The following is a 9,865-nucleotide window of genomic DNA, read 5'->3' on the forward strand; positions in this document are numbered from 1 at the left end:
TTCGAGCTCCGCGATGCCTCTTGCGACGCCGATCCCTCTTCCTAGGAGCAGTTGGACGCTACCCTCCAGCAAAGCTTCTCCGCAGATGCCTTTTTCGGTCGCGACAGGCACAAGTACACTCGACGGTGGTGGCAACTTCACGTGAGGGGGGGGGGGGGGGGGGGGAGAGTACACGCACTGTAGCTGACGTGGCTTCCGTAGTTTCGTGGGGAAGGGCGCCACGAGAGCGCACGACACGAGAGCGCCGACGGGAGAGCGCGCGACAGGAGAGCGCTGCGACACGAGAGCGCACGACGGGAGAGCGCCGCGACGCCAGAGCGCACGACGGGAGAGCGCCGCGACACGAGAGCGCCTGCCATTTGAGCGCACGTCACGAGAGCGCATGTTCGCGCCTTGTTTTCTCGAATCGAACGGCGTCATTTTATTGGTTGAGGACGCAGACCTGTGGGAAGTCTAAAAAATACAATTGTACGGCTAAACGCCGTACAATGTAACCAAACATTCCGCGGAGATACCTTTGCAATTGCCAGACAAACAGAAAAACAAAAAGGACAAGGTCATATTCCGTAAAACTTTTTGGTCCTGCTAAAAACGGGTTAGCTGCGTTAGAACAAAGGGCTGCTTCTGTAGTTTTTCTTTGGCTTCAGGGTATCCAAATTTTCCGCCTCACTATCGCGTTTGCACATCATGATTAACTATCCCCAGCTTGCCTGGACATTAACTGTCTTGTTTGAAGAACGTTTGACACCGAAAAACTGAATGAAGTTTATGAGAACATGAACCCTAAGCCCTTTTTTCCTCTCCACTTATCTCTGAACAAAGGGCTGCTTCTTTTCACAGGTTTGAAAATAACTTTAGAACAATGGAAAGACGACCTTTTCGTCGCACAAAACCTGAACGAAGTAAATACAAGCATCGGAGAGAACAACATTTGTGTCATTTCACTGGAAAGCGGGTTAAACGTTCAGGTTTAACCCGAATTTTCTAAGGAGGCACACGCGAGGTTCCGGGACGCGATTCTGGAGATATGGTGAAAGAGGTTAGAACTTCAATGTCGGTCGGCCTTTGTTCATACGTAACAGAGGTCAAACTGTCCGCCAATAACACCTATCGTTATTGGGAGAAAACCTTCCAAGGTTAATCAACCGTCAACCGTGGGTATAGAGGCGAATATAAAAGGGGAGCTGGGCACTGCGGGCGTTCGTGACGACTAAGTCGGATCTTCCAACGGAGTGCTGTTCAGGACGTGGAAATGCTATCGATCACGAAGTTTAAGAAAGATCATCCGCTTTTGCAACACAATGGTTATTCCTATCGCCTGGATAGACTGAACGAGAATATCGGACAGAGGACATGGAGGTGCTCAAAAAAAAAAAAAAAAAGCTGCGGCGGTCGAGCCACAACAGCGGGGTGGGACAGTGCACTGACCCTCGTCAAGGTAAGCAAATGGTTATTGTACCATAAAACTTCTGTATCTAGAATTTTTGATTTGTCAGAATTCGATTACTCGACTGAGCTTCAGTGTGCCATTTTTATAATAACATACTTTTATTATATCTGCACACTTGCGCAGACCACCGGTGAGCACCACGGTCACCTGCCGAATCCCGATGTCTGTCGGGCAGAGGAGGTGATTGCTGCGGTAAAGGAGAAAGCCAGGACAACCGATTATCAACCGCGAATCATGATTGCGCAAGCTACCAGTGGCCTAACAAGTAAGCTGAGATATTTCAGCAGGATTCTAACTAAACAAGTGCTTTAGATAATCCTAGTCGTCGTCATCACAAGGAATGCTATGAATTTATTGACAACGACGTGGACTAAGAAGGAAAAAAATACAAGATTTTTTCTCTCTCTCTCTCTCTCCCTCCAGCAGCCCCAAACACTTTTCTTTCGTGGTGTTCGTAAGTGCAAAAAATTGACGATTTTTATTCAGGTTCTGAGCGGCTGCAGCTTCCCTCGGTGAGCGCCTTGGCCCGCTCAGCACAAAGGGCACGCCGCGCCTTAAACATGCCCCTGCCTGCTCCACAGCGTATTCACGAGATCAACCTCCCCAGCTGGCTTGAATCGCTTCCAGATGGGCGATCGTTCTTGCTGTATGACTCCGGTGCACACGACAAAGATCGTCTATTCATGTTTGCGACGGACGAAACCCTTCGACTCCTCAGCCAGTACGCTGACTGGTTCGCCGATGGCACTTTCCACGTCTCGCCGTCGCTCTTCCATCAGGTACGACGCACGCCTATGTTGCTCTACATATGTAAGATCTGACAGCTTTAAATTTTTGTTCTAAAAATTTGTATGTGACTTCCATCTCATCATGTCGCTTCCAAAATAGTGCGTCTTTACTTTGCAGGTGTATACCATCCACGGACTTGTTCATGGCAAGGTGCTACCGCTAGTCTACTGCCTGATGACCAAACGGAGCCAGGAAGCCTACGGGCGCGTTTTCAGGACACTCACGGAACTTTGCCCCCGACTGTCACCTCAGACGTTAATTATGGATATTGAAGTGGCGGCGAAGTGAGCTTTTCAGTCGGTTTTCCCGACAGCCAGAGTGACGGGCTGCTTCTTCCACCTAAAACAGTCGTTTGTTCGCCGGATGCAGGAGGAGAACCTTATCGTCAGATAAATCAGTCAAAATAACAAGTAATTATTGACCTCTCAGGTATGAAATTTTCTACGCAGATATCGTGAGGACGGGGACTTCCGCAGAAGGGTGGGCATGATACCGGCACTGGCGTTTGTTCGACCCGGGGACATTGCGCGAGATAAAGGGAATTTTTAGTACTGGCGGGCAAGGCCTTGTGCGTTGCCCGCCTCGTTGTCATATCAACGTCGTGCAATACTGATTTCCGTTACTTGTCTGGTTTGATTCTCGTTAAATCCGGTCTTAGTTTTAGAATTTATGTACACTGCTTTTGTAATTATCAGCATTTTGCGTTTGTTTTTGTCCAGGACAGGAAGAGCTCCAAAACGATGCTCCCTCAACAGACGACGGCCTCAACAAAATGTTCGATTACTTTGAGAGGACGTACGTGGGCTCCAGCATCGGAAGGAGCCGCTCGCGTAGGCCAGCACTTTTCCCGCATGACTTCTGGAGCTGCTACGAACGGATCTCCGAAGGGTTCCCGAGGACCAACAATCACGTCGAGTCCTGGCACAATGCATTCCAGAAGTCCTTGGGGCTGCATCATCCGGACACGTACAAGCTAGTGGCCGCATTCCTAAGGGAGCAGAGCTTCACAGAGCAGAAGCTCGCGGATGTACTTCGCGGAGAGCCTCAAAGGAGCAGCAAGGCCACCTACGTTCGCGTAGCAAAAAATCTGAGCAAGCTGGTTGAAGAGTACGACCAAAGGTGCATGCTAGAGTACCTCCGCGGTGTCGCGCAATCATTCAGTCTTTGAATTTTTTTCAATACTATGGAACGGCAATTGATAAACAACTATATTTCCGAAACTCTGTATCTTGCGTCTTCATTACGAGTTTGCGGAAATTGTATTTTTTAGACTTCCCACAGGTCTGCGTGCTCAACCAGTGAAATGACGTCGTTCGATTCGAGAAAACAAGGCGCGCACATGCGCTCTCGTGACGCGCGCTCAAATGGCAAGCGCTCTGGTGTCGCGGCGCTCTCCCGTCGTGCGCTCTGATGTCGCGGCGCTCTCCCGTCGTGCGCTCTCGTGTCGCAGCGCTCTCCTGTCGCGCGCTCTCCTGTCGACGCTCTTGTGTCGTGCGCTCCCGTGTCGTACAGCCGTTTCGTGGTCCTCGGGCATTACGACAGGTTTCCGCAGCCTCAACTCGTTGGCTTCCAGGTAGATGACGAAGCTGTATTCGTACAGGAAGTCCATTCCGAGTATAACGTCTCTCGCACAGTCTCGTAGAACGACGAACTTGACCGGACACGTCTCGCCGTGAATCTCGACGCGGGCATTGCATCTTTCGACCGCGTGATGAGATATCCCCCGGCAGTCCGTATCTGTTGGCCATCCCACGGCGTGGTGAATTTTCGAAGGCGGCGGGAGAGCCTCCCACTCAAGACTGAGTAGTCTGCTCCGGTGTCCACGAGCGCTGATGCGTCGTGGCCGTCGATAACGACGTTTAGGTTATTGGACACCGTTGCAGGGGCGTCGTTTCGATCTCTGGTAGCGTTCGAGTGGGGGCCCTCCGACGTTCGTGGAGGATCTTGGCGTCGGTCGTCTTCGGCAGCTCCACCTCCAGGGGTTGCCGCGCCTAGTTTCTCCGGCGAGGAGCGAGGGGTGATAGGCTTTCACGTCGGGGTCGGTGCATCGGCGAAGCTGGACTTCGCAGTGACGGCGACCGGAATTCTCGGCGGGACGCAGGCTCGGGAGACTGGGGTCGTCGCAGGTACTCGTCGATCTCCCGAGGGCATTCACCATAACGGGGCGCGGGTCGTTCGGGTGGAACCCACACAGCCCAAGTCGTCGGTATGGGCATCGGCAGTACACATGGTCAGCTTCCCCGCAGTGGTAACACAGAGGGCGTCGGTCGGCCGTCCTCCAGACATCTGCCTTCCTCGGCGCCGGTTGCTCTGGGCGAACGTGCGCCTGATCTTCCCGTCGTCGGGGGTACTGCGGCATTGGGGCGTCTCTTCGGCGTGGCGTCGTGGCTTGGCGGGGAGCTTCCGGCGGGCGTCGGGTCATGGCGGCGTAGCTCAACGTCGGTTCGTCCGGTGCCATCGTGGTGACGGGAACCTCTGGTTCGAGCGCACGATGCACTTCTTCTCGGACAGCCTGGGCGATGGAAAAGGGTTGGCGGACGACTGGCGGTTGGCAGCAACCTTCGCAGTTCCTCCCGGACGACCTCCCGGATAATTTCCCGCAGGGCAGGCGTACCTCGAGTGTTTTCGCCGTTAAGCAGCGTGGGTGGAGCGACGCCTGGATGTCGCTGGTAGTGGGAAGCGCGCACCTGAAGCGCGCGCTCGATGTTGGTTGCCTCAGTGATGAAACTTTCAACGGTGGTAGGTGGGCTCCGCACAAGGCCACCGAAGATGTTTTCCTTCACGCCGCGCATCAAGACTCGGAGCTTTTTCTCTTCGGGAGCGTTTCGGCCGGCGCGATTCTTCACGTGGAGAACGTCTTCGACAAAGCTTGTAACGCTCTCGGTCGGCCCTTGGGTTCTCGCTCGCAGGAGTTCTTCGGCACGCTGTCGTCGCTGCTGGTTGGCAAAGGGGCGTCGTAGCTCGGCCTGGAATTCTTCCCACAACGAAATCGACGCTTCATGGTTCTAGCACCAGGTGCGTGCCGTGCCTTCCAGAGCGAAGTAGACGTTCTGAAGGCACTGCTCAGGTGTCCATCTGTTATGGCGGGACACTGGTTCGTAATGTTGCAGCCAATCTTCAAAGTCCTCGTGGACCTCCCCGTGGAATGGCGTCGGAGTCCGTGGTGCGACGGGAAGGTATACGACGACGGCGGCGGCGGACGGGTTCTGCGACGACTGGTTGTCCATCGTCGGCCTCGTTGGCTGCTTGGTCCTGGGTGGCAGAAGTCCGTATTCTAGGGGTGCGGCGACTTGATCGGGTCTCGATCTGGTCTTCGTTGGGTCCACGGGAGGCTGGGTTCAGACTCGTACTGCGGGAACTCGGAGGGCTGCGCTGCATGGACATGCGGTACCCCGCACCTCCACCAAAATGTCACGGGTGGTGACCAAAAGAACAATAAATAAGCAGAAAGAAATAAACGTTTAATGTGGCGAACTTGTGCCAAAATAAAAGGAAAAAGAAAGATAACAGAGCGTCGTTGGCGTCGAAGGCGACGAAGCAGCAGGATCGAACGCTGAGGCGAAACTGACTGCGGCTCGCCACACGGAGCCCCATGTACTATCGGGGAAAAATGAAATGCGAACAGAAGAGCGCGTGGCTCGCGGTACAGGCTGCGCCGCCTGGAAGTGAACCTAGGGGCGAGGGTGCGTGGCCTACTTAGATGTGTTCACGCCCCTCGACAGGCGTTCCCCCAGCTTCGGCAGTGCGCCTCTTAGTGCGCTGGAAGCTGTCACCGCTATCTTTGCCTGCTCGGTGAGTGCGGCGAGCTTCTTTGCACCGCACGCGCTGAGCCAGCAAAGATAGTGGTGATAGCTTACAGCGCACGAAGAGGCGCACTGCTGAAGCTTGGGGAGCGCAGAGGGAGAGGCGTGAACACGTCGAGGTAGGCCACTCACCCTCGCTCCTAGGCTCACTTCCAGGCGGCGCAGCCTGTACCGCGAGCCACGCGCTCCTCTGTTCGCATTTCATTTTTCCCCGATAGTACACGCGTGGCCTTCTGGAATAATCGGCGTAGAAGGTTCGGCGTGTAGAACATTCTGACCTCGAACAAGCAGCACATTTCTTGAATTTACCAGAACATTACGTTAGAGTCAACAAAAATGCGTCCCCGCGGCCAGGAATCGAACCCTGCCTTTCTGCGTGGAAGGCACTCGCGATAACCGTTAGGCTACGAGCGCGCTGCCTGCTTGGTCAGCTACGCTCGCGGCAATATACCCTCTGTCCGTCGATGTCTCGCTGCCTCCAGCAAAAATCTGCCGCCTGGCCTCCACACCGTCCCGTACGCTCAGCCCCTAATCCTAGGGTGACCACCTTCCTGCCAGCGGAATGCAGGGCACGCGGAACAGGGAGGGGGGGGGGGGGGGGGGAGGGGGCAGGGAGGGCAGAAATGCAAATACAGAAATACTGAAACTGCAATACATTTTTTTTTAAATTTGTTTGAGAGGCCAAATAAGATGAAGCTTGAGGTTGGAAGTGGAAGTTTTTGATCCCGAAATTACCTTACCGTAGGCTTGGCACTTTGCCTTGAAGGTAGTGATTTGGGACGACGAGAAGTCAGTCTCAATGGGCTCAAAAAAACGTACCATTAAGGACTGACAACGGCCCTTTCCCTGACATCCTGTCTGTCTGACGAGGGATGCGCAAAGACTTCGACCTCTAAATAAATTCTATGTCATCCTAAATTCTATTCAAACGTCACCTCGCCCCTGTCCAATAAGAACGCCCTGTCAACAATGATCACATGACGTCACGGTGTAATAAACAGGGGTTCTTTATCTGTAGGTGTGGTCTTGAACATGAAACTTACCACGCAGCTGTATGAAACGACAATACGTACTTTCGTTGTAGGTTACCTCGTTGAAGATTGTGAAGGCAGTGACCATTTGGAATTTTCGAGAATAGTGGACCACCTGAAGCATCCTGGAACACATGTCTTACCTTTTGTTACGGTTGAAAAAACGATACGGTGGCATTCCTGTTGTGAAGGTTTTTCCTTCCGACCCTCTGCCACCAACGCATGGATTGCAGTCCTCAAGTTTCGCCTTGCATAATCCAAACCGAGACATCGTGGATTGCGACCTGATATTGCCCCTTACAGGTGCGAGCTCTCTGAGAAACCGCGCGTTCGATACGAGTCACAGGTGTATGAAGTCTGGGTCGGCACAGCGAGGCCACGTCTGGCCTCCTTCCTGGGTTTCGGATCACCAGAGCAGCGGGTCACGTTTACGTCGGCTGATGACGTACCTTGAGCCGTGAAATATTACGTGTGCAGCCGCAGACACATTCGAATATGTGTTGAACTTCACTGCGTGAGTCATCCTACTATTTCAAGTCAACCACCACCAGGCTCGAGCTGCAACGGACTGTGAATCATTTTTGCCGGCTGGGTGTACTGTGTACGCTAAGGCAAGAGAGACGGTTAGCCGCGGGCTTTGGATGCTAGCAAACAATGACTCAAGAAACCCCTACCTAAGGACCTGCGGCCATAGAGATCATACATACTAACTCTAGAGGAAAAGGTCCGCCATTTTCCCATACATTCTGGCTGCCGCAAGCGGCGGATCATGCAGGCAGACCCTCGGGGTCCCAAACACGGTTACATCATCAGAGCAGTTTCGTGAACTTCAACAATTCACGAACTTACCGGTGGAAAGATATTCACGTTCCTTTCGAAGCTTTCTTTTTGAAAAGCGCGCAGATGTACGGCCTCGCGTTAACGCTAAACTAAACCATATACCCGGCTTCGCCGGTGGGGCGCGGCTGGGCGCGGTTGAGGAATACGAAACTGCGCAACCACCAGATTTCCGAGATTTCGACAGAAGGGATGTTAATGCAGCGTAATGAGTTTATTGCTTTTTATAAGCGTTAGAATAGCTCATAATTTAGTTGACAACGTTAAATTATTACTGTTTATATTGCTGAGAGTTTTCACTCTTCGCGTTACCATGGCAACGTTGCTTTCTTTCTCTCGTGTTCTGTCGCTCTCTTTTGCGTTCGTTCACTCGGGACCCAGGATGTCGGCGCACGGGATTTGCCACTCCTCCTCACCCACCTTTACCCCCCTGCCTGCGGCACAAGACGCTCTGACTCCACTCCTGGCACGCCACCTGGTTAGAGTCCCCGACTACGGAACACTTGTCAAAAGAGAGAAGCGGACGCATAGAAAAATAGTTTGGAGAATTGGATGGAACTTTTGTCAGCATAGTAACAACGCCATAGCATCTCGTTGACCCTAGTGCCCTCCGAAGAAAAAAAAATGCGTTCAGATTTTTTTTTTCAAGGGGGGGGGGGGAGGATTATTTCTCACGAAAGGTAACAAAATACATTTCACCATTGCGTGGAGCATGTTAAAGTCCCCCAGGATAGCGGTTGAACTGCACTAGCTAAATAGCTCATCTGCAGCGAGTGACTCGTTGCAACTTTGAAATGGCTGACCACCTACACACTTTATAAATATCCACACAACCCTAATTATTATTCACTAATACTAACCAAGTCAAGTTGTTGGGGAGGATGTGGGTGATAGCTCTGAAATTGGATCTCAAGAACAAGTTCGTCGCTTTTGCGAAAGCAGAAGACAGCCTCAAGACACTGCTGACTAGGTACGCAGTTCTATTCAGAAACGAACTTGGTTGGTGCACGAAGATCAAATCTTAACATCACTTCAAAGAGAATGTAATCACGACGTCCGTGCAGCCAAGACCACTACCGTTTGCATTGCTCGAAGCGACTGAGTCTGACTTGAAGAGAAAGTACCCAATGGCATATTGACTCCAGTGGAAACAGCGCAGTGGGCCACTTCGATCGTCGTTGTCTCGAAAACCAGAGGATCCGTGAGCGTATGCGAATATTTCAGCGGGATTGTCAATCGTTAGTTGAACGTCGCGCAGTACCCGCTCTCACGACCCAAGGAACTTTTCTCGAAACTCAACGGAGGACGGAAGTTCTCAACAGTAGCTCTGTCGGAGGCATATCTTCAGATGGTGCTGGAAAAGGATACAAATAAGTATCTCGCCATAAACACTTCCCAGAGGTTGTTCCAGTTTAACCAAATGCCTTTCGGCATATCCTCAGCGCCTGCCCTCTTCCAGCGAACCATAGAACAAGTAACCTCCGGCCTGGGAAGCTTGACTTGCTACCTGGCTTGCTACCTGGGAAGCTGATCAGCAACACATCAAGAACTCTGTGTGGGTTTACGCTAAAGAAAGATAAATGTGCGTTTATGTCTCTAGAAGTGGAATATTTGAGTCAGATTCTGTCAGCGGAAGGAATACATCCCCCTCAAAGGAAAGTTGGAGCCATATTGAACATGCCGGCGCCGTCTAACCTAGATAACTTACGGGCATTTTTGGACATTGTCCAGTATTACGCACAGTATTCACCAGAATAGCCAACCTTTGCGCACCACTAAGCAATCTACTGAAGAAGAATGTAAGTTGGTAATGGAGTTCGCCTTGCGTAGAAGCCTTTGAAGACATAAAATCGCGTCTGACGTCCATGGAGACTCATGTTCACTTCGATCCAAGCACGACAATGTATTTGGCAGCCGATGCTTGGTGAGTTGGCGTCGGAGCGGTCATCTCCCAC

General features: G+C 52.1%; 1 pseudogene; it reads left to right on the plus strand.

Annotated features, from left to right (window-relative positions):
* Positions 1-2,010: 2,010 nt before the first annotated feature.
* LOC115317646 lies at positions 2,011-2,794 on the plus strand (annotated as a pseudogene).
* The last annotated feature ends 7,071 nt before the right edge of the window (positions 2,795-9,865 follow it).

The sequence above is a fragment of the Ixodes scapularis genome, unplaced genomic scaffold, assembly GCF_016920785.2.
Source record: "Ixodes scapularis isolate PalLabHiFi unplaced genomic scaffold, ASM1692078v2 PGA_scaffold2__306_contigs__length_199485367, whole genome shotgun sequence".
NCBI lineage: Eukaryota > Metazoa > Arthropoda > Arachnida > Ixodida > Ixodidae > Ixodes > Ixodes scapularis.